Below are 25749 nucleotides of genomic sequence, written 5' to 3' on the forward strand. Positions count from 1 at the left end.
CTTTTGGTATATTTAATATGTAAAAATCAAACCCAAGATGGTGGAGCAGAAGGACATGCACTCATCTTCTCCTGCAAGAATACCAAAATTGTAACTAGCTACTGAACAACCATTGACAGGAGAATGTTGGAACCCACCAAAAAAAGATACCCCCCAATCAAGGGCAAATGAGAAGGTGCAACAAGATGGTAAGAGGGACCCAATCACATGTAAAATCAAACCTCATACCTGCCAGAGATGGTTGGAGGGCACAAACAAAACCTTGTGTGCACCAAGACCAAAGGAAAGGAGCAGGGACCCCCACAAGAGCCTAAGGCAGACCTGCCTTTGAGTGTCTGAGGGTCTCCTGCAAACACATGAGTCAGCAGTGGCCTGCCGCAGGGACAGAGATTCTAGCAACAGCAGTCCTGGGAGTCGCAGCGTGTGGCAATAAGTCCTCCTGAAGGAGGTGACCATTAGCTACACTCACTGCTGGGAAAGTTCTGGACCTCACAATTGACTTCTCTCACACCCATACATGACTACTGGAAAAACCGTACCTTTGACTATATGGACCTTTGTCAACGAAGTGATGCCTCTGCTTTTTAATATACTGTCTAGGTTTGTCATAGCTTTTTTATCCAAGGAGCAAGCGTCTTTTAATTTTGTGGCTACAGTCACTGTCCCCAGTGATTTTGGAGCCCAAGAAAATAAAGTCTGTCACTGTTTCCCTTTTTTCCCCATCTATTTCTCATGAAGTGATGGGACTGGATCCCATGATCTTTGTTTTTGGAATGTTGAGTTTTAAGCCAGCTTTTCTACTCTCCTCTTTCACCTTCATCAAGAGGCTCTTTAGTTCCTCTTCACTTTCTGCCATTCAAGTGGTATCATCTGCAAATCTGAGGTTGTTGATATATATTGGGTGTCCCTGATGGCTCAGCGGGTAAGGAATCTGCTTGCAATGCAGGAGACACAGATTTGATCTCTGGGTCAGGAAGATCCTCTGGAGGAGGAAATGACAATCCATTCCAGTATTCTTGCCTAAAAAATTCCATGGACAGAGAAGCCTAGCAGGCTACAGTCCAAAGGGTTGCAAAGAGTTGGACGTGACTGAGCGACTAAGCATACATGCATGCATGCCTACTACTGCTCTGAATATATTACTACAATGTTATAATATTCAAATAAAGGTACATTACATTGGGGACAGATATTTTACATTTTAGTAATCCAAACAGTTGAGACCATTATAAATCTTAAAGATTAGCAAAATCTTCAGTCTTACTGTCAGTTCCCTAGTTCCTATTAACACAGGTCGTCAAAATGAACATGAAGTTAGTCCAATCCTAGACTTAAACACTTCATCCTGTGAAATGTCACATAAGGTTATCCTAAGCCCACTGACTGATCATTTAGAGGTAAAGGCAGTAAGATCTTAGCCATGAAGAGCCACTTCTGTGTACTTCTGCTGCAAAGGACCAGGTGCAGGGAAAGGGACAAAGAGTAAGCAAACCATCTCCCAGCATTGCACTCTTCCTTTCAGAAAGGCAATAGTTTGTCAAAAAAATATATTATATTCCAACATGCTGTAGAAATTGAGTAAATATGCCGGTGCTTCAAAAGGTGCATGCGGAATAAATGTGATGGTTCATAAAAGTAAATGAAATATCACCCAAGAATATACCTCTCTTTGTCATCTTGTCCACTGTCTTTTCACTAAGCTGTTCACTAACACTGATGTTGGCTTTGCAGGATCATCTGAATAAGGATAAACATGTCTGATGACATCAACGGTTTTATTATCCAAATTAGAATACTTAGAAAAGACTCAGAATCTCCAAACACAGTGACTAAGAGGCTCACGTGGGCTTTACTTTGGCTCCACAGTGTCTTATACCCAGCAGGTAGTATGCAAGTATTTGCTAATGAAAACAAAATCATCCTCAGGAATCTCTGGGGTAACATGCTTCCAAATACAACTCAATACAATTTATTTAATTTACATCTTGGAGGTTTATGTGTATAATTTACATACCCATAATTTGTTAGGTTTATCTTTTTCTACCATATAAACTTGATAACAGTGAGTTTATATATGAACTTATTAAACCACCTAATGAGAGTCTACCATTACAGAAAAGTAGTGTATTTTTAACTCATAGTATAAACGTATAAGCCATTAACAGAGACATCAATCAACAAAATGATAAGCAATGGCTCTAAGTTCAAGATAGAGCATCAAATGATATTTCAAGTCACTAAGGCAATATGAAGGCAAGGTAGTTGGTATTGCCCAATTGACATTTCCTCTGAGAATCCAGCAAAATAAGAAGCTGGATCTGCCGAGTTCTTCTATGAGTTTAGATAAACTCCATGCATCCTTGATGGTGGAGCACTGCATGAGGCCAAACTACTTGAAGACTGATGATCCTGTGCTTCGAAGGGCTCTGCCTATGTCCTTCTTAGTCATTTATCTCTTTTAAGCACCAGTACATGATATATTTCAAAGGTGAACCAACATCTGAACCTGCCTAAGAGCCACACTTACAATGTAAACAATAAATTCCCCAAATTAAGCTTTTCCATTGGGAGTTGGGATAGACAGGAGAGAAACACAGTAGTATATAAATCAGATGGAAAACATACAAATAGTTTATGGGTTAAAGACATTTAGTTTCAGGATTCATTAATAATTTAAGCACTGCTGAAACACCACCACAATATACAGCTGGCAGAAACACCTATGCAGCACTGGGAAAGAGCCACATAAATGAAATGCCCCAAACTATGGTGATGAAACAGCAACTGATAATTGACACACTCACTGTTCCCACAGTGGCCATTATCAGGGCCCCAAGAGCATGGAGAATATTATTTCATGTCGCTGCATATGGTGTTTAGTTATTTTGCAAAATTCACTGCCCTGAGGCTGGGCTGCAATTGCTGTGGGAACTACAGTCTCGGAATGTGTACACAGCAACTTCTGTACTGCTTTATTTTGTTGTTTTATACTCTTAAGAGCTGCGACTGAACACGGTCACTTTTAGCAGGAGTTATACACTGAATTCCATTGTAACCATAGTAAATGAAGCTCAGTTATGAAATGTGTCAAATCAAGATGGAAGGCCTAGAGTATTAATTTAAACTATGCAGTGTGAAGAAAATTTTTCAGGTGAGTCAATGTACTTTTTGTCCTATCCCGTCTATTTTACAGTAGAGAATAGTGGTTGAGAGTTCAGTTTTGAAAATTAAACAGACCTGGATGTGAACAATGAGTGTGCCATCTGCCAATTTTACATCCTTAAACAAGTTATATACCCTTTCTGTATTTCTATCCCTTCTTCTGTAAACTAGGAACAATAAAACCATCTAATTCTCCTTAAGATTACTGAGAGGAAAAAGTAAGATAAACCCACGTCACAAATTATAACATAGTACCTGACACATGGTAATTGACAATAAATGTTAGCTGTTATTGAAAAGAGAAACAATAAATACATGACATATAAAACATAACTCAGTAATTGTTTTAGGGTAATGTTATACAACTATAAGATATTTTAAGAGTATATATTCACCCTTTCATACTTTATGTCTTGCAGTAAAATTTAATACCAAACATATTAGCTACTCAATTAAATACAGAATGTATCATATGTATTTTAGAAAGTTACATAAAACCCATAATTTCTTGCGCTTTGCTTTATACAAAGTACTTTCATAATAAAAGGGTTTCAGAATGAGAAAACATATCAAAAATGATAAACAACTAAATGCTGCATTGCTGTTGTTGTTCATTCACTAAGTCATGCTCAACTCCTTGTGACCCCATGGACCATCAGCACACCAGGCTCCTCTGTCCTCTACTACCTCCTGCAGTTCGCTCAAATTTTTGTCCACTGAGTCAGTGATGCTCTCTAACCACCTCATCCGCTGCCCCCTTCTCCTGCTGCCTTCAATCTTTCCCAGCACGGGGGTCTTTTCTAATGACTTGGCTCTTCACATCAGGTGGCCAAAATATTAGAGCTTCAGCTTCAACAACACTCCTTCCAATGAATAGTCTACAATCCAGTAAATGGCAGGGAAAAGGAAACACCATGGGTTGCTGGTTGAGGAAATTTTCAGAGAGAAAACAGATGTGAAGACCTGTGACGGGGCTTTGATTTCATCCTGCTTGAAAGCTCTAAGTTAGCCTGCCACATAGCTTCATGGGTGTCAAAGAGGACACCTTGGTTCAGAGACAAAGGACAGTTCATTACAGCAATGGCATTAGCCAGAGTATCATCCATTTGTGTACTGATTCCTAAGCTAAAATTCTCAAAGGTGATAAGAAGAGGGCCAGGGGACATTGGTCTACATAGGAGAAACTGGGCCCAGGGAGCTGGAACCCTTTACACAAACATGCCTGCTCACTGCTCTGGAGGGAGACTCCGTGTCTGTCTTCCAAGGTTGTTTGCTGTACACACATCATTGAAAGAAGAGTGCGGCACAAAGGCCTTCATTCTCAAGATGTACAGAAATGCAAAAGAACCATGGAAAATTATCTCCCAATAACAGAATTTAATCTGAGCATTGCCAAGTGGTAGCATCTGTAGGCCCCTGCGGGAGGGCATGGCAACCCTCTCCAGTATTCTTGCCTGGAGAATTCTACGGACACAGGAGCCTGGCGGGCTATGGTCCATGGAGTTGCAAAGAGTCGGACATGACTAAAGCGATTGAGTACACACACACACAGGACATACACACATTTGTATGATCGCTAGCAAACTAAAACTGGAAACATGATTAACACATGCTCTATGATAAGAATGTCTTTTGAACAGTAAAACATTAAATTCTACTACATGAAAAGAGTTATACCTTCTATATCAAGGGAAAAACATATTTTTCAATGTAGAACAATATGCCCAACCAAAGAAAAACAAAAATCAAGTGTGAAAAAAAAAAAAACACAACACCAATCAGACAAGCAAAGTCTTTACTTCCCCTGGTTCCTTTCCTATAACATTATTTTTGGATGTCTTCCAGTAAAACCCAGAAAACTCAATGAATTGACAGTGGACAGAATGCAAGGTAAGTCCAGAATATGGTGACAGTCCAGCAGGACACAGAGGTCTGGGAAGTCCGTCTCCATGAGAAAAATCATAATAATAATTACTCTGATGTTTTTTAGTATTTGGGAAATATTTTCAGAGACCTGATAGAGAATGATGGGGGGGACACAGATTAAAGTATAGACAGAGAAAACAAACCAAATTGTCAAAATGCCAAAGCAATTAGCTCCAAGAACGGCGAAGGAAAATGCGTAGGAAAGGAAACGTAATCAGAGAATCCACTCAGCTAAGCCGTGAGCGGTTCTCACATCACCATATAATGTGACACTGGGTATTGATTCCACTTGGAATTTTCATGTAACAAGACTTAGAGGAGGGGAATCAGGAAGGTAAATGTGGCATTAAAGGGAAAACCCCATCTTCCATAATGACAAATCAAAAGATGTCAATAGCTAGTAACCACAAAACAACAACATAAATATTTTATTCCGAAACATGGAAGTAAATACAGGAACCAACCAACATCTGCATAAATTGGGAGTTGCTGCCTCTAGTGAGAGGGGCTGGGGGAACGCAGAGAGTGCTAGTTTTTTTCATTAAATGCCTTCCAGTATGCTGTATTTAATTTTAATTTAAATCTGGCACCAGGTTTACTTCAAACAATAAAAGACAGGAAACCCAACTTGCCAGGAAGACAGTATCGTGCTCGGGTCCCTGGCAGGCGCCTTCCTGGAAGCTGCCCACAACCTTCTCCTGTGGGTCCCCCAGGTGACAGTTGAGGGGCACAGGAAGACACTGATGGGGCGGGATGCAAAGTGCGACCCTGGCTCAGCAGACTCCTGCCTCAGAGAAGCCAGGATGTCTCATGACATCACCAAAGGGACAGCTGCTTGTCAGATATCTAGTTTTTCCAGTCCAGATACAATTTACCAATCAAAATAATTTAATTATCATACAAAGATTGTTCACGGAAACCTGTATCAGGTTTCCAGGAAAAGGGAACAAAACAAAACCAAAAACCTCACCAAAGTTTATACTCTCATGCAGAGGGGGAAATAATTTTTGTTAACCCTTTATCTGTGATATAATACTGGCCTAAGCAACGTTTTTAAGATGGAAGAGTCAAGTAGTAAGAGGAGAGGGAAAAAATGAAATTAGGCTAAATCCATAATTATCTTTTTAATTTCAAAAATTATCTAGTTGTATTTTTTCCTTCTTGGGCACTAAATATTTTCTCTATATTCACAGATTTTTGTTAATGATATCCAAAAACTTAAGTGGATACTATTGCAAAATAGTACAGAATTGGTAGTTAGAACACTTAAAATCTGAATCCTGCTTCCATCATTCATACAAGAGAATAAACTTGGTAATCGGTTTGTTTACAAAACAAGGAAAATTGTCTGTTTTATGGAACACAATAAAAATTCACCCAGAAAGCAATCACCTGCATCTCTGCATTCATACTCTTGAGTTCTGAGGATATAAATATTTTGAAGAGCTATTACTTTAAAGAAAAGCCTACAATTTCAAGAAAAAATTTAAATACTGTTTAAATGTGTTTTAAAAACTTAAGTTATACTTGCTTACTTAAATTTCCAGCATACCAATCTTTGATTTTTATGTTTAGGAAGCAAGAAAGGAAAAGAAAGTTCTGATGATATCTTGCTAAACAAATTTATAATATTCTTCCTCAAATGTTGTTGTTATTATTTTTCATGTAAAATAATTTAACCAGTTCAATTACGCTGCTACACAAATGCTCAACTAAATGATCTTTTTCACCTTTTTGGAGTTTTGGAATTCCAAAATTTTCCAAACTTAATGAGAGATACATTAACTCTGAGTGAGCCACAGCTTCCTACATCACTTGAATGTTGACAGTATGAATCAAACCACTTCAGGGGATCACATTTGGTGGAAAATAAATTCTGAGGGGAATCTGTTTCCAAGTCCCCTGAGTATCACAAATTGGATTCCAGAAGGCTTTTGTGTTAAGGTTGCCACTATTTGATTAATTAGCCTAATCCCCAGGGAAAAATAATTTTCCATCATATGTGGAAAACAATTGAAAACATTTGGCGGCGGGGGCGGGGCGGGGGGGGGATTTCACTGTTGAAAATGATAAACCTATAAGCAAACTTCTAAAGAAATAAAATCAGGAAATGTGTAATACAATTTTATTTAAAGATCATTGTATTCTACTAGAGCAAAAGCACTTTACAAAAAAGAATTAAAATGCTCTTAAGAAAAGACAGTACTAGATAATAAGCAAGACTTTTAAAAATAAAACGGTCTTCTTGTATTATAGAGGGAAAATAATAGCTCTTATACCTTTAAAGGCAGTGCAGTTCATCTTAATATAAACTTGCTCCACAGAACTCCAGAGTTCAATGTCAGATAACTTTGGATTAAATGAAGAATAATTCAGTACCTGTGATGTTGAATATTATATGTGAGTTGCCCACCCTCAAGAGGATGCCTAACACCCTCATCTCAAGTTAATACTGATCAAACGGAATGGCAAACACAGTCCTGAACATAGTCCATGAAATTTCCATTTCCCACAGAAATGAAACATTTCCTGTCTTGAAACATACACAACATGACTCCACACAACCCAAGGCAAGAGAAGAGTCTTTCAGAAGAAGAACAGATGGTGCTGATTTATGAAGCTATCTAACCACAGAGAACAACAAATAGTATGTATCTTTGCACCTGTTACATGCACAGTGGAATCCTGAAATTAAGTTTCAAAATCTAAGCTTGCTTCTTATAGATTATTAGGTTTCAGGGAGTGGAGGAATCCTATCAGGCATACTTAGTCTAACATCCAGTCATATGCAGGAATCTTCCTCCACCGGATTCCTGTACTCCAAGACACACAAAGGAAGCCTTACTAAGTATCACTGAGTTCAATAACTAACTCCAGCATCCCTCCTGGCATCCTCTGCCTGACTCCTAGCATATTTATCCCAAAGACTTGACCACTATCACCACTTCAACAATATGGAAGCCATTTATTTTGCAGGAAGTGGCTCTCACTCCTCAGGTTCCCTACCACACACCAAAGGCTAAATGTACCCATTAGGTGACATGATTTTAACCAGCGTAATCGATCTGGTTCAAGTGTGGCTTCCTTATCAGACTAATACCCATTGGTTTCTTTTGAACATTCCTGAAAAAAACACTCTAATTTATGGATTGTAGAAACAAACTGATTTTGTGATCTGACCAATTTTGCTGTTCTAAGTAACATTTAATCCTTACAGAGGTGACATTTTTAAATACTTTATCTTCAGGGTAAAATAAGTGCAATACATGAGTAAGTAAATATCTAGATTTATATTTAAAAAAAAATTTATAACTATTTTCTCTCAAAAAATCAATTTCTCCTTGGCTTAAAAATTATTACAAAATTAATCATCAATTTGTTAATGTAGAAACTTCTTGTTCAGTTGCTCAGTCATGTCAGACTCCTTGCGACCCCATGGACTGTAGCACACCAGGCTTTCCCACCCTTCAATAACACCTGGAGTTTGCTCAAAGTCATGTTCATTGAGCTGATGATGCCATCCAACCATCCCTTCTCCTCCTGCCATCAATCTTTCCAGCATCAGGGCTTTTCCATTCATCATCAATCTTCCCATTCATTAAAAGGCTCTTTAGTTTAAGTAAACTTTTACTTAAATCAGTAAAAAATAAAAAGTCTAAACAAATATTTCTTGCTACACATAAGGACAAATCACTTCTTCGAAAGGCAGGGCACTTATGAATTTAAAATTTTATAAATTTTAATTAACAAAAAGTGATAATTGCTAGCATATACTGAGGACTTCCGATGTGCCAATTACTAAAGAACACACTTCTCTATTCCTTAATGCAACCTCAATTTAGTCAACAATACAACCCTTATATATATTTCAGTAAACAAAACAGATGGGATCTTTTTTGTGAATTAAGTTTCTGCAAGTCTTTTTTCAATTATAACTGAGCAATGTAACCATGTGATAAGTTCACAAATCTTTGAGCACAACGTAACTTGGATAACAGAGCTGTGTTGCTGACATGCAAAGTATTCTTTAATAAAGTTTACTGAATGCTCTACATGAAATTATAACTAGACATGTAATGGATCCACCCAGTACATTAATCCAAATTAAAGAAATACAACATTCTCCGTCTCAAGAGCTTGCTGGAGTAGATTCATGGCTATCACTACATGCAAAGCATCCTACCTATTAAAGCAAAATTTTTAGGGAAAAGAGAAAGAACTAATTTTATGAAACATCTATAACACACAACAAACTGCCTACACAATCTTTCATTTAATCCTCACAACAAGGCAGGAATTTTTATTATGAAGAAATTAGGCCTAAAAAAGATTGCAGATTTCTCTGCAGCAGCAGCCCTGTGATTTTGAGAACAGTCTTATGGCCTATGCTTCTTCAGTTTCACTCTTTATAACCCAGAGAAGAGGAGCCAAGCACAATTCAGTACTGGATGTGACCCTCGCCAACTAGTAAGTCAGGGCCAGGGTCTGTGAGAAAATATAATAATCATGTTGTAACAAATATTAAACTCTGAACATATAATAAATGTACTTTCATATAGACTGAGAATTACTGCTAAAATATTTTTGTCTATGAATTTTCATTTTAGGCTGTTGTTCAGTAGCTCAGTTATGTCCAACTCCCTCTGACCCCATGGACTGCAGCATGCCAGGCTTCCCTGCTCTTCACTATCTCCTGGAGTTTGTTCAAACTCCTGTCCTTTGAGTCAATGATGCCATCCAACCATCTCATCATTTTAGGAGAAACATGTAAATAATGGTTTCCCAGGTGGTGCAGCGTTAAAGAATCTGACTGCTGATACAGGATACCTGGGTTTAATCCCTGGGTTAGGAAGATCCCCTGGAGAAGGAAATGGCAACCTACTCCAGTATTCTTGCCTGGGAAATTCCATGGACAAAGGAGCCTGGTGGGTGGGATTCTATAGTCCACGGGGTCACAGTCAGTCAGACACAACTGAGCAAACAGCACATACATATACATATAAACAATGAGCATCAGGAAATCTTACCAGTTATTACAACTGAATGGCAGTGATTTTTACTGTCTTTATAACATTAAGTACTTTTACAATGAACATAAAATCTTTTAGAAATCAAAGGTATTTTTAGTTTTGAAAAACGTTACAAAACTTTCATAAATTGCTTTTTATTATGTGATATTGCTACTTTATAACTCCTTTGAAAAGTGACTCTACAAAGAATTAAGGATCTAGAAAGAAAATTAGAATATTATTGGGAAGTAAAAAGATGGAACTGGGCATTGACACTGAATGTATATCGTATTGAATCAGTTCCAGCAGACAGTTGTTTTTTTCTTAATCATTTTGGTGTAGTATCTGAATGGTAGAAAAGTTTAAAAAAAGAAGATTGGTAAGATGCCATATCAAATAAATTAGAAGAAATTTCAGTTTAAAAAAGAAATCCAAAAAAGAGTAAAGAGTAAAGAGTCCCTACAAGACAAGTTCATCACTGCGCTTTGTGGTCCATAAAAACCTCATATTGCTTTCAATGGGGACTAACATGTATTTATTTAATCCTTTTTCCTTGATGATAAATACATATTTCACCATTATTAATTTTTAAGGGCTTATTTAAAAATTTGTGTAGTCCTCAAAGTTCTACACCTCATTATTTTAAATTGTTAAGAAAAAAGTAAAGAACAACACATGGGTCCCATAACAAAATCCACTCAATCTATTTGTACTGGTTTATTACTTTCCAATGCAGTCTTATAATTCACATATGAAACACAGTCATTAACTTACTTGAAATGGCTTAGAGAAAGTAGCTTTCCAAAACAAAAAATTCCTCAATTTCCTAGTTAAAGTCAGTGACGCAAAAGCTAGCTTTCCTGGGGATCAAGAAATCGTATTCTCAAACAAAACAAAACCTATTATATGTTTAACACAAGATGCATGGTCTGAATGCTCAATTTTAGATCATGGTTCAAAAGTTTATAATAAATGCAGAGGTTAACATTAATAAAGCTAATTAGCTGTGCATTGCTACATTGCCCTAATGCTTGGAATGGGATGCAAATACCAAACAAAAATTAAGATGTTAAACAAATACGTTAATTTAAACTATTAAACATATTATGTTTGTTTTGGCACCTTAGTGAAAGTGAAAGTCACTCAGTCGTGTCTGACTTTTTGCAACCCCATGACCTATACAGTCCATGGAATTCTCCAGGCCAGAATACTGCGGTGGGTAGCCTTCCCTTCTTCAGGGGGTCTTCCCGACCCAGGAATCAAACTGGGGTCTTCTGCATTGCAGGCGGATTCTTTACCAGCTGAGTACATTAGCCTTGTGGTTAAAAATGGAATCTCCATGCAGAATGGTTTTGACAAATGATGTAACTTCTCTGATTTATTTGACTCATTTTATAAACTGAGAAGAATAATATAATACTATCTACTGGTAATCTATGAGGATAAGTTAACATAAAATGCTTGGAATACTGCCTTCTACATAAATAAAATAGGACTAAACCTTCATGTATAGCATGTGACTTCATATATAGAATAGACTCTCTGTTCTAAGGTTTAACCTTCAGAAATATTTCAACCAAAAACAGTCTGGAGAAAAGGACTATTCAGGAAGAGTACCTGCTCAGAATACCCTTTTCAACACACTTATTACTAAAATTTCTGGAATCAGAGAAATGAATTAAATGCTGGGAAATCATTTCATTAGGATTAATAACCACATCATTTGCTTTTGATTACACAATTTGATCCAATTATGTCAGTTCTTTTGGTTTCCTCAGGTTGTTCCCTTGAGATATAATTAAAACCAGAATTTGTGATTTGCACATGGTCTAAAAAACTTGAGCTCATTTTATATCAAAGACTGTCTTATCAATATTTACCAGAAAGAGGCCTTCAGAGCAAGAGGCTCATTTTATACAATTTTCAGTAAAAAATGATTGCAGCAGTGATAGCACAAATTAAAATATTAATAGGAAACATAACAGACACCTAGTTACTTTCAGTTACAAAAATAAAAGTCTTGAAATATTTAAGATTTTAGGCCATTCATGGGGATAGAAACTGTTTGACTCTTGAAATATTTACTCCCAAATGTTGAGATAAAAGAAGATAGAGTTGTCTGCTACTTGTTCCCCAGAAGACAGACAGGTTGAATTAGGCTGCTAAAAAAGTTAGCCTCCTCTCTTAAAAAGTTTTACCCAGCAAGTACTGTGATTCAGTAGAAAATAGACTTTGTAACTGATAACAAACTGAAACAAAATTTAAGGTATTAGACAATCCATGTATTTTTAAAAACCTCAACAGCTATCTTTAGTATCACGACCCAGAGTAAGGACTTATTCCACCCTTGTGAACAACTTGTGAACAACAGTATCTTCAGATAGAGACAATACAAGGGAAACACCTTCAGAAACCTTTCACACTTTCCCTGTAAAGTCAGCTCAGCCTTTGTGATTCAGATTACCTTTAAATCTAGAATACCAAATACTATTTCCTATTCAAAACCCTGAATCTGTCATTCTGCAATTTCTAAAATAAGTCTCACAGCCCTTTCATCCTGATTCTTGCCTCTCTGTGAGCCCTAGTGGCCAGATCCCTCCTTCCTGAAGTGTCTTTCCCTTCTCCCTTGGGCATTAAATGTGAAACCCAGCCTCCTCAGGCCACACTGGTCTTAGTCTCTATTCTCCATCATTCTGAAAATCATCTCCACATGAGAATTCCTGGTCAAAACAGAACTGCAGGTGGTTTTTGTGCCTGTACATATTCTTGAGGGTAGCAATCAGATATTGATAAAATTCCAACTTCTTAAAAGAATCATTAAACAGACACTATTACTAGTGAAGATATGAAAGTTATATAGTTGAGTCAAACACGCTTGAGGAAGTCAAAGAGACCTGCAATCACAGAACTCACTTCTAACAGTCTAAAGAGATACCATCAACGTACAAATGTATGTTAAAAATAGAAACACATATACTGTCCTGCACACATCTAAGGAGCAGGTGTCTTCTCAAGGCACTTAATCCTTGACACCCTAAAGAATACTTGGCACCCTGCCTGGCTTTTCTGATAGGTCTGCAAGTTTGAAAGGGTCAGTTTCACATCGCATCCTCATGGGCTTCCCTGATAGCTCAGCTGGTAAAGGATCCACCAGTATTACAGAAGACCCCAGTTTGATTCCTGGGTCAGAGAGATCCACCAGAGAAGGATAGGCTACCCACTCCAGTATTCTTGGGCTTCCCTTGTGGCTCAGCTGGTGAAGAATCCACCCTCAATACAGGAGACCTGGGTTGGGAAGATCCCCTGGAGGAGGGAAAGGCTACCTACTCCAGTATTCTGGCCTGGAGAATTCCATGGACTGTATAGGCCATGGGGTTGCAAAGAGTCAGACGTGACTGAGCGACTTTCACTCTCCTCAGGTCAGTCCTGGGGTTTCCATCACAGCAAGGTCACTAAGAAAGCACAGGGAGATGGACCTGAACCATCCTAAGCTCAGCTCTTTGCAGGGCTTCAGCAGAGAAGGTGCGGGCAGACACTGATGCGCAGAAACTCATTTGGGCTAAAGAGAAGTCTGATCATCCAGGTTACAGAAAAGTTCGATACAATGACGGGCTCTCAAAGCAGAGAGAGTTCCAAAAAGTTAGAAAGTGCCATGAAGACGTGACATGACTAGGAGTGTGCTAGAGCAGGCTCTCCAAAAAAAAAACAATTGTTAAACAGGAAAAAGATATTACTTGTAATGTTTGCCAATACAAATACTTCCCCCATGGCAGATTGCAAACCACCAATATCATGTCACTGAACAGTTTGGAAGACATATGACCTTCGGGTAAGAGCCAGCTATGATTACCCAGGTGGGCCTGGGATGAGTGAAAAAAAGAGGTCTTAGCAGATTAATAACAGATATTAATAATATACAAATGCCAGCATCATGTTTAACACCTAATCATACTTGGCCAGATTACTGCTTAGTTTCATATCCTAACAGGGCTATTCATCTATCAGATGTTTATCATTTGAACCAACTAACAGATGAATTATAGATCTCCTATGATGGAGTTAGGTCCCAACAAACCCATAGTGAGTCAAAAATATTGTTAAGTCCAAAATGCATCTAACACTCCTAATCTACTGACTATCACAGCTTAGCCGAGCCTGATCTACAGGTGCTCCAAACACATTAGCCGACAGTTAGGCAAAATTATCTAACACAGAGCCTATTTTATAATAAAGTGTTGGCTATCTCATGTAATTTATTGAACACTGTATTGAAAGGGAAGAACAGATGTTTGTTGGTGTACTGATTGTTTACCCTCCTGATCACACACTGACTGGGAGCTGTGAATCACTGCCACCACCCAGCATCACAAGAAAGAATGTGATGGTACATGACTAGATCCAAATTCAAAATTCGAAATAAGTTTCTGATGAATGCAAACCGAACATTCCTAAGTCAGGAACCATGTGGATGATCAGCCAATGAATTTCTAACAACTACCACCACCACTCTGACAGCAAAGGGCAATTCTTATCTGAAATGGTAATTTGATTTCCTAAAAATCCAGTTAGAAAGAGATTCGACACCAAAGTGCATCTGGTACCTCTGTGGCATCTAAGTTAGCCTAGAGAAAGGAATCACCTTGGAGGGTCTGACTTGGGGTACAAAACACAAGTTATAGTTCACCCCAATTCTTCCCTTCAGCAAAGTAACTAAAAAGTTGTGGCCTTGAGCATAACATTACTTTTAGGGTTTAATAATTATACCTATTAAATGCACACATTTTGAACAAAACATTTATTTTATCTTATAGATATTTTAGACAAACACTGAAAAGACCTTTATATATAGAGTACTTCCCTCAGAGGATAAAGATGGGTAGGAAGAGAGAAAACACTTTATTGAGAGTTGTGATAATATTCAACATCTCCACAAATGTGCCAGACCCTCTACACATACTGTTTCTGTTCTACAGAGAATTGTAGCTCAGAGTGATTAAGTAACCCATCCTTCCTTATATAGCCATCAGTCCACATGGTAATCTCCCAGACTCAAAGGCAAGCTCCTACAGAGCAAGACAGGTGACCTGTACAGGGCCCAAACCCAGGTTCCCAGCACCTCAGGGTGAAATGCAAAGAGACCCTACAGGCAGGGAAGGAAGGAACACCCACAATCACCCCTACTTGCTATTCACCAGTCAGCTACTGCTGAGCCAGGTCAGAGGGCCTCAGGGGCATCTTTGCAAACTAGCACCATCCAACTCAGCTCCTGTCTCCAGGGTCCTACCCGCGAGCCCAGTCCTGGACCACTCTGGATTGCTAAAGTGACAACCTAGGGACTTCCCTGGTCCAGTGGTTAAGACCTGGCTTTCCAACGCAGGGAGTGTGGGTCTGATCCCTTGTTGAGGAGCTAAGATTGCACATGCCTTGCAGCCAAAACCACAAAACATTTAAAAAAAGAAAGAAAGAAAACAGCATATTGTAACAAATCCAATAAAGTCCTCAAAAAAAAAGGTAACAAACTAAGTGCACCATGAGAATGAAAACATAGCCTGACCCAGTCTACCAACATCCACCTCCTCATCCATTGTTGAGGACAATGAGGACAGGGAAATTATAAACAGAGGCGGCTGCAGATGAAATGGAACCTGAGTTCTGTGATCCAACATTTCTTAAATCAAGGCCTTAGTCTGAGGCTGAAATACTTTTCACTTCCTGAGCCGCAAGGACCACATTCAGATAGGAAAGAGTTGACTGTTATTTTAAAGAAAATGCAAAAAATTTGGATTACAGGCAACTTGCTTTCCCCCCAAATACTGGGGGGAAATGTCCAACCTACAGAAAATTGAATAAATACACTCAACAGACTCTTCACCTAAATTCACTAATTGCAAACATTTGTTGTCTATCTTATATATGTTTTATTTTTAAACCTGGAAGGTGACTTGAGGATAATAAATTGCTTTCCAAAATAGAAAATGGAGTGCAATTGGCTAGGTTTAGTTTTAATTTGGAGAAATTTTTCTAAGAAAATGGCAAGAGTATACATCATAATGCTTTTCAATTACCAAATGCATGTACTTCTGCTCACCTTTGCTGATATTTTAAACTCTCTCCCTCAAAAAACAAAAAAAAAAAAAGTAAAAAGAAAGAGAGAGAGGTTAAGCTTAAATTACAAAAGATTAGAAATTTAGTCAAAGATTTCACAGGTGCTTTCCCCAACAGTACAACTAAAAATACCCTTGTTTTAACAGATTGTAATGTGATTTTATAAAAGTTTTCATAGAGGGAAATGACCCATGACCAAACTAGAAAAGACAAGGTTTGGTTTCAGAGAATGTGGATGGAAAGTAGTTAGGCAAGTCTAAAATAAAATTTTAAAGAATAAATCCAATTTCTCTTTATTAAAAGCATATTTATAAAGGTTGTTCTTAAGCCTATAAAGTAAATTCATTTCATAATTGCATATTTTCAAAGATTTGAATGTACTAATTCCAAAAAAACATAATTCTACAAGCTAGATGGTGGGTGATAATTTTTGAGATTTAAAAAGTAAATTTTTAGAAGTTTATAATGAAACTCTTCAAGACAGTAATTATGGTTGGTGATTATCCATTCTTTATTTTGGACACTCTCCACATTCCTGATGGAAATAGGAAGTGACTGCTATTATATGAGACTTAATCTTGTGCTTCATAAATGAGAGCAAATAAATTCATGGTCCATTTAAAAATCCATGATTACAATTCTTCAGAAAATTAATCTGATTAGAAATCTTTAATCTACTAGTGTTTATTGTACAAAAAAGAACTATACAAAAAAGATCTTCACAACCCAGATAATCACGATGGTGTGATCACTCACCTACAGCCAGACAACCTGGAACGTGAAGTTAACTGGGACTTAGGAAGCATCACTAGAAACAAAGCTAGTGGAGGTGATGGAATTCCACTTGAGGTATTTCAAATCCTAAAAGATGATGCTGTGAAAGTGCTGCACTCAATATGCCTGCAAATTTTTAAAACTCAGCAATGGCCACAGGACTGGAAAAGGTCAGTTTTCACTACAATCCCTAAGAAAGGCAATGCCAAAGAATGCTCAAACTACCACACAGTTGCACTCATCTCACACGCTAGCAAAGTAATGCTCAAAATTCTCCAAGCCAGGCTTCAACAGTACGTGAACCATGAACTTCCAGATGTTCAAGCTGGATTTAGAAAAGGCAGAGGAACCAGAGATCAAATTGCCAACATCCACTGGATCATCGAAAAAGCAAGAGAATTCCAGAAAAACATCTACTTCTGTTTTATCGACTATGCCAAAGCCTTTGACTATGTGGATCACAATAAACTGTGGAAAATTCTGAAGGAGATGGGAATACCAGACTACCTGATCTGCCTCCTGAGAAATCTGTATGCAGGTCAGGAAGCAACAGTTAGAACTGGACATGGAACAACAGACCGGTTCCAAATAGGAAAAGGAGTACATCAAGGCTGTATATTGTCACCCTGCTTATTTAACTTATATGCAGAGTACATCATGGGAAACACTGGGCTGTATGAAGCACAAGCTGGAATCGAGATTGCTGGGAGAAATATCAATAACCTCAGATATGCAGATGACACCACCCTTATGGCAGAGAGTGAAGAGGAACTGAAAAGCCTCTTGATGAAAGTGAAAGATGAGAGCGAAAAAGTTGGCTTAAAGCTCAATATTCAGAAAACTAAGATCATGGCATTCAGCCCCATCACTTCATAGCAAATAGATGGGGAAACAATGGAAGCGGTGGCAGACTTTATTTTTGGGTCTCCAAAATCACTGCAGATGGTGACTGCAGCCATGAAATTAAAAGAAATTTGTTCTTTGGAAGGAAAGTTATTACCAACCTACACAGCTTATTAAAAAGCACAGACATTACTTTGCCAACAAAGGTTCATCTAGTCAAAGCTATGGTTTTTCCAGTAGTCATGTATGGATGTGAGAGTTGGACTATAAAGAAAGCTGAGCGCTGAAGAATTGATGCTTTTGAACTGTGGTGTTGGAGAAGACTCTTGAGAGTCCCTTGGACTGCAAGGAGATCCAACCAGTCCATCCTAAAGGAGATCAGTCCTGGGTGTTCATTGGAAGGACTGATGCTGAAGCTGAAACTCCAGTACTTTGGCCACCTGATGCGAAGAACTGATTCATTGGAAAAGACCCTGTTGCTGGGAAAGATTGAAGGTGGGAGGAGAAGGGAATGACAGAGGATGAGATAGTTGGATGGCATCACCAACTCTATGGACATGAGTTTAAACAAGCTCCAGGAGTTGGTGATGGACAGGGAGGCCTGGCGTGCTGCGATTCATGGGGTCGCAAAGAGTCAGACACGACTGAGCGACTGAACTGAACTGAACTGAGCCTTCACATTAGGGCACAAAACACGAGGACATATATCCAGTCATGTGCCACTTTTCACAGGGCAAGTGACTCCAATCTTGCATTAAACTTTTTAATGAAAGATATTACACATTTATAAAATTGAATATAAAAAACAATAGAATAATTTTAAATATTAATTTAAAACAGATCATAAAGTAAATGTTAAAGAAGATGTTGGATGTTGAGGGAAGAATAGAAGTAATACAAAGAAACATCAGAAGCAGGGGAAACCAACCCACCTCAGTGTTGGAAGTATGTCTCCTTAGTAATTTCTTTTAATGTTATAGGGAGTATTTCCCCATCATCAAATCATCTCATAAAAGATTAGCTGGTGCTAAAGTATAGAGAATAAAACATGGAGGTCCCATGTCATCACTACACTCCTAGTCCAAGTTTTCTCTTTAGAATGATTCACAATTGCAATTTAGAATCACACCTGCAATTTGGAAAATATCTCTCCAATTTCCTCTCTATACTTAACATATGCATGAGATGCCCATATACTCAGGTATAATTTTTATGTGAAGTGAAACATATAATATATACCCTGTGAAACTTGTTCTTTTCATTTAAAGACACGTTTGGGAAATCTTTCAATACTTTTACCTCAATTCTTTTAATGGCTTTTAAGAGTATCCCTCAGTACAAATATAAAATAATTGATATAGATACTCCTCCATAAATGGACAACAGTAGATTGTTTCTAGCACTTTTCACTAGTGTAACAAGTAACATACTTATCCAACAGCAAACATTTCTCTGTAAACAGTACTCACATTAGTAAAATATTGAAATCAAAGACAGGCATTGCCAGATTCACTCATCAATTACATTCCAATCTATAGTACACAAGTTTGCCTTTAGGGCCACTGCCTTATAATCACTTGGTTACTAAAATTTTTTTGCTAAATGTTTTTGCTAAACTACAGTAAAAAAAAAAAAAATCAATATTTTAATTTGTACACATTAGCCTCTTACCTAACAGAAAAACAATATAAGAAAGAAGCTATAAATTTTGATGATAAACAGTTCCATCATCTCATTACGTAGAGCAAAGCATGCAGAGGGTAAACAAGAAAAAACAAAATCACCAGTCATATCATATTTTCTACCAAACAAAAAGTTCCTTAGCATGAACAGAAATTTTAAGAGTCAGAATCCCTTGAGATAAGAATCAAGCCCAGTGTTATTTAATATTTCCATAGCAATCTGTTGGAAGAAATAGACAACAAGATAAATTCCAGTAACACAAAACCATTCAGGTTAGGAGAAACCAGAGGGCCTTTGGAAGACTCCAGGAGGAACTAATCAAATATGAAGCCTGATGAAAGCTGGCTTATTAATGCAAGGTAATCAAGGTTCTCTTTAAATTTTGAGTGCACAGCTCTATCCCAATGAGCAATGACTTCTTCATACCAACAGGCAACTAGGCAACCACTCCCCCCATCATTGAAAAAAGCAAAACGCCTTCCTCTTTTTCTCTTGTTTTTCATGTTTTATACCCCCTACTACTCCTCGTGCAGGCGTGCTAAGTCACTTCAGTTGTGTCCGACTCTTTGCAACCCTCTGGACTGTAGCCCACCATGCTCCTCTGTCCATGGGATTCTCCAGGCAAGAATACTGGAGTGGGTTGCCGTGCCCTCCTCTAAGGGATCTTCCTGACCCAGGGATCAAACTTGTGTCTCTTCTGTCTCCTGCATTGGCAGACGGGCTCTTTACCACTGGCACCACCTGGGAAGACCCACTATTCCCAACCCCCTAGAAATCTGGTGCCTGACCCTTTGTTCTACTGAAATTACTGTCAGCAATTTTTAATATCTGAACCAGAGAAAATCACACCTTGATCATTACCAAGACCAAAAGATTCTTCCTCCTTCCTACCTGTCAAATTTATTCTTTTTTATCTCCGCTGCAACAGCATGGATTTAAGACATTATTTCTTATCTCTTAATAGAGCTTTCTCATCGCAAATCCATTTTCGGTGGACTTTAATGGTTAAAGAAATTTGTTGTCTGAACCAATGTGACAGATTTGATCCCCTTTCTCCATCACCAGTGTTGCCTTTGCATAATATATATTTGAATACCTGTGCAAATCTGGACCCAACTTAACTTCTAATATCCATCTTGTCCACACATGTCACTAAAACCCAGCATATCAGATGATTACCAACAAAACTCCCCTATGTTCATGTTTCTGTAACCTGGCTTTACCAGGGGTACCACTGTCATCTTTCAAGTCCCAAAGAGAACACCATCCACTATTTTACAAATAAGACAATTTTTAAGAGTCAAAGAGTCAAATCAAAGTGACCATGGTTTTTCAGGGTTTAGGAGCATAAGCTGTTAACCACTATGAGGAGGTCATGAAAGCTTCTGAAAAACTGTGTTAGTTAAAAAAAAAAAAGGGGGGGTATTAATAATTTCCCTAATTGCCCAGAGAAGGAAAGAGCAGCTCATAGCAGTCAGGCTAGTAAGTCCCTCAAAGCGGAAGTCAAGTCTGAGCCTTTGGCTATGAGCACATGACATCACCTCCTCTTAAGGGGCACCAGATCATCTTTGACTCAAAAGCAATGAAAATAACACCTGATGGCATGAGATAAAAACTGACTGGGGCCTTGTGGAAAGATCATTAACTGAAATCAATGATTTGGAGTTCCTCAAAATTTTACCAGACTCCTTGTTCTCCAGAGAGGCTTTGGAATGTTGGTTTTCCTTAAGTGACAATTTCCATCCAGGTTACGCCCAACCCTCCGGGAAGCTAGAGATTAAGCAGCTTATTTAGGATCCCAGGTAAGAAGCATGAACTAGGACCCAATCTGGACTTCTTCCCTGTTCTAACCACTCTGTTCTCAAGCAGGATGATGTCTCAGAGTGAACATTCAAAACATATGTGACTTCCCTGGCAGTCCAGTGGTTAGGACTTGGCACTTTCACAGTTGAGGGTCTGGGTTCAATCCCTGGCCGGAGAACTAAGATTTTGCAAATGGTGCAGCACAGCCAAAAACAAAACCCACCAGAGACTGGATTAAGTAATTAATGATACAATGCTGACTCTAAAGGAGGGGGGACACTGGAGGCAGAAGAAAGAATATTCATTGAAAAGAAAGGCACAGAAGTCCAACAGAGCATAGGATATCCATGAGGTCAGGTAGGAGATAAAGTCTAAAAAAGTTTAACTAGAATTCTGGATTGCAGAATTCTCAGAACACCCAGCTAATGTAGTTAATTTTAAATCAGTGCAGGAGAGAGTTTTTTAATGCCTTTACACTTGGAGGTGATACAATACAAACGGTGGTTTGAAAGATGAAGCAAACAGGATGATGCAGGGTTGACTAAGGAAAGGACAGATGGTGGAGAGAGACAAATGTTACATGAGTCCAGTCGAAGGCAGTGAGGCTGAAGTGTGAACAGGTGCAAAAAAAGTAGAAAGGCACAGATACAAACCAGACTAAAGGTATAATATGTAGCACCTGGCAACAGATAAAACAAGAAGCAGTAGAAAGAAGAGAAAAAGCAAAATTAGTTTGAAACCTGGGAGACCCATGGCAAAATGACAAAAAATAAGAAAGTCACTGACAATCATAGAATTTTCTAGCTCTAGGAAACATTCGGAATTAACTGCAGACCATTTCACAGGGAGTGAGGTCATTCTGGCATCCAGAGGCTCTGATGGACTGCACAACTGGATGTGGATGGTGGGTCACGTCCAGAACTAGGGGCTTTAACCTCACACTGCCCTTCAGACTAGGGACCACTTCCCCTCTGCTTGGGAGAAAGTGTAAAAATGGCTAAAAGACATCTAGAAAGAAGTAGTTGGCTAGTTTTTGTGGGTAACATAAGGCTGGATGGATGGGAAGAAAAACTAAAAGGTCATGCCAAAGAAGAGCACATAAAATTCCATTTAGAAAAATGACCTGTGCACACTCAGGCAGAGCAAAAGAAAGGGATCTCTGCAAATAAAACAGTGAGTGAGCTTACAGACAGAATGGCAGAGAAGCCAAGAGAAAGACTTCCTAGGGATGCAGTAGATCCAAAATGCTAGTCCAGCCACTTACAGAAGGAAAAATGCACACACATCTTAAAGAAGACATGTTCACCATCATTAAAATCCACTGCATATTTTATGGTTTCCAATATATTGAAGGAAATAAGACGTGGGATTTATCTTTTTATAAAAATCTACAAAATAAATAACAAAAGTTAATTAAATAATTATGTATACCCTAATTCAACTTAACTCCTACTCAAGAGCAAAACTGTAAAAACTCAAATAGTCATTATATTGAGCCACAGAAAGTATATCAAATTGCTGCCTAAGTCATGTCCAATATTAGACAACTAAATTAGCAAAAGTTTAACACATAACTCAGTGGAAAAATCTTTTTAAAATAACAAACATTATTTTTATTTGAATTGAGACCTATTTTTCTTGGCCAATCCACAGAAATATGTTTCTCTTTCTATGAGTTCAGGACATTAATGCCAAACTCTCAGCCAAAGGTCTATGAAAGTTATTACTGAATCAGGTCTGTTTATGATTAAAATACAAAGTTCTCAGGAAAATTAGTTCCTCCAGGGACTTAAAATAGGAGTAAGTCCAAAAGCCTAGATTTCTGCTGATATAATCTAACTTTCCTTGCCCTCCCTTCAAATTTTCCCCAACTTAATCTAGAAGAGATTCGTGAAAACTTAAACATTCAATGTAAGGAAAGATATACTATCTAAGGAATAGTATATTTTTTATTGAAATGTTTGCTACAAAAATGTTTCACGAGAAGAACAGTTTAGATACAAAAATTACAAATAGGTAGCCCTTTACAACTACAAGTGCATTCAATGAAAGTAAAGTTGTGTTTAGATGCAAAGGTTGTGAAAGAGATTTCATGCCACCAGAAGTTAAGGCATGCCTCCCTCAAAAACAGAAACCCAGAGCAACAAATACAGGCATGCCCTCATTAAAAGAAAAAGACACATTTAAAATGAAGCCTGATGCTATGCTATGCTAAACATAATTGTTATGTTGGGAAGAAAGGGAATCAGCAGTTGCTGGGTGCACCATCTTTTGGTTTGGCCAAAGGCAAGGGGATAGGATAATGAGCCACAGGAGGCAGGTGTCAGGACCTCTCCAGAGGTGGAGCTCTCCTAGTTCTGACCAGAGGAGAGGAGTTAGAAGAGGGGAAGGGACAGTCAACACGCATGTTCAAAAAGCCAGTGATGGAAGCGACATGAATCTGGAGACCAAAGACGGTCCAGGCAGCTGGCAGTGCCCGAGAAAGGGGAAAAGCACTGGGATGTGGGTGAAAGAGCAGCAGAAGACCCACGCACAACAGGAACACTAGCATCAAAACTGATACCATTGGGACTCCCTGGCAGTCCAGTAGTTAAGACTCCATGCTCCCAATGCAGGTGGTGTTGGTCTGATCCCTGCTTGGGGAACTAAGATCCCACATGCCACATGCCATGGCCAAAAAACAAATAAAATAGAATGGAAAGAATTAAAGAAAAAATACTAATACTACTGTGTCTTTTGTCTCTGAAGGAATAACAAGAACCTCCACCCCTACCCCTAAGGCCTCCTTTTCCTTCCAGGAAGACAGGGATTGAGTGACATGCTCTCCTGAAGAGGAAAGGAAGTCCATTCTCAGCTCACGTGCTGCCAACTGAGTCTACACTCTTCTGTTCTAGAGAGCGTGGAAAGGGAGAAATTGTAAAGGCACATCTTGTCAGCTGAACAGATTTCACAGAGCCTCATGTTGTAAGGCAACATGACAGAGTGCACAGGGTCTCCTGGGCATTGCTGATGGGAGTATAAGCTGGACCAATATCTACTGAGGTCAGTCTGGAAACATCCATCAAAGTTACGTATGTATATACTCTCATACAAACCCACAAATGTACAATTTCAATTTTAGGTATCTATCCACGAGACAGTCAATGCCAAGTAGCTTAAGGACAAAGGTTATTCATTGGGGTGCAAAGCCCAATGAACGGCAGAGTGCTCATCAGCAGACAATGTCCCATCTGTACAAAGGAAAATTATTAAACTGTTTCATAAACAGACACTACTTATGTTTCAGTATAAAAAGACTGATCAGCCATTCTCAGCAGAGAAGTCAAAGCTCAGAAGATAATGGATAGTATTTATGCAAAAATGTGAAAAAAGAATATATTTTCATGTTAGCTTAGAAAAGAATGGTACTATGTGAAAGGATCCATAAGAACGCAGTAACAGTGACTGCATAAAGGGAGGAGAGCCGGACGCTGGAAGGCAGTATTTTGTAATATCCGTGTATAATGTTTGATTTGTGGACTATGAATATATCACCTTTGCCAAACTTAAATAACATATCCTAGCTTTTTTATTTAAAAAAAGAAATATTATCAAATTAACCCCCATATAGTCCAACGAGTATACTATTTTTCAGGATAACAGAGAAGACCCCATAATTCTCATCACTCTTCTCACTAGATGTCCAATGAGCCCAGAGTATGATAGGAATAAACAGGGACACTTATTAGTATTAATTTCTTTTTAAAAATTCTCTACAGACTGTGTGGGTTATCTTTCTATAAGAATCAGTTCATTTTACTAAAAAACTTTTTGTGCAGTTCCATAAGAAATAAAGGACATCATATCTCTTTTTGAAAATAATTTCAATTTTATATGAAATATCCATGTATAAAAAGAGAAATGTTACTCAGAATTGGATGAAGAAAATAATATCAAAAATCTATATACTAGATCTAAAATGCTAATGGTAGCTCCGAATTTATAATATCCACATGTTATACACTGAACATGTAAATATGAAACTCCAGTGTTCCCAGAATAAGAAAATTTATCCCTAAAAGAAAATAAAATTTTTGCTAGCCTGGGGTCCAAGAGTGATAATTATAATTCATATTCATTTTAATGACAATACAAACCTCAGAACTCTCTGAAAAACAATTTTTAAACAGCAAGAAAACAGGTCTGAAACAAACAAAATATATGACATATTCAGAAGAGAATATATTACATTCAACTCACTTGCTTATAAAATATTAAATATAATCAAACAACTTGTTCAAATATTGTTTTCCAATTAAATGGAAAATTAATCTGTCACTTTACCTACAACCACAGAGTAATTTCACATTTTCTGATAATTAAATATTTTAAATATTCAAGTAATTAAAAACTTTAGAGCTAATAGAATCGATGACTATGTAGGAACGTGAGCAACATTTTAGAG

General features: G+C 38.0%; 1 protein-coding gene across 20 annotated transcripts in view; it reads right to left on the reverse strand.

The window, feature by feature from the left end:
- PARD3 (par-3 family cell polarity regulator) overlaps nt 1–25749 on the reverse strand; it is a 561862-nt gene that overhangs the window by 254171 nt on the left and 281942 nt on the right. The gene's annotated exons all lie outside the window — the stretch shown is intronic.

This window comes from Cervus canadensis, chromosome 10 (assembly GCF_019320065.1).
Source record: "Cervus canadensis isolate Bull #8, Minnesota chromosome 10, ASM1932006v1, whole genome shotgun sequence".
In the NCBI taxonomy this organism is placed as follows: Eukaryota; Metazoa; Chordata; class Mammalia; order Artiodactyla; family Cervidae; genus Cervus; species Cervus canadensis.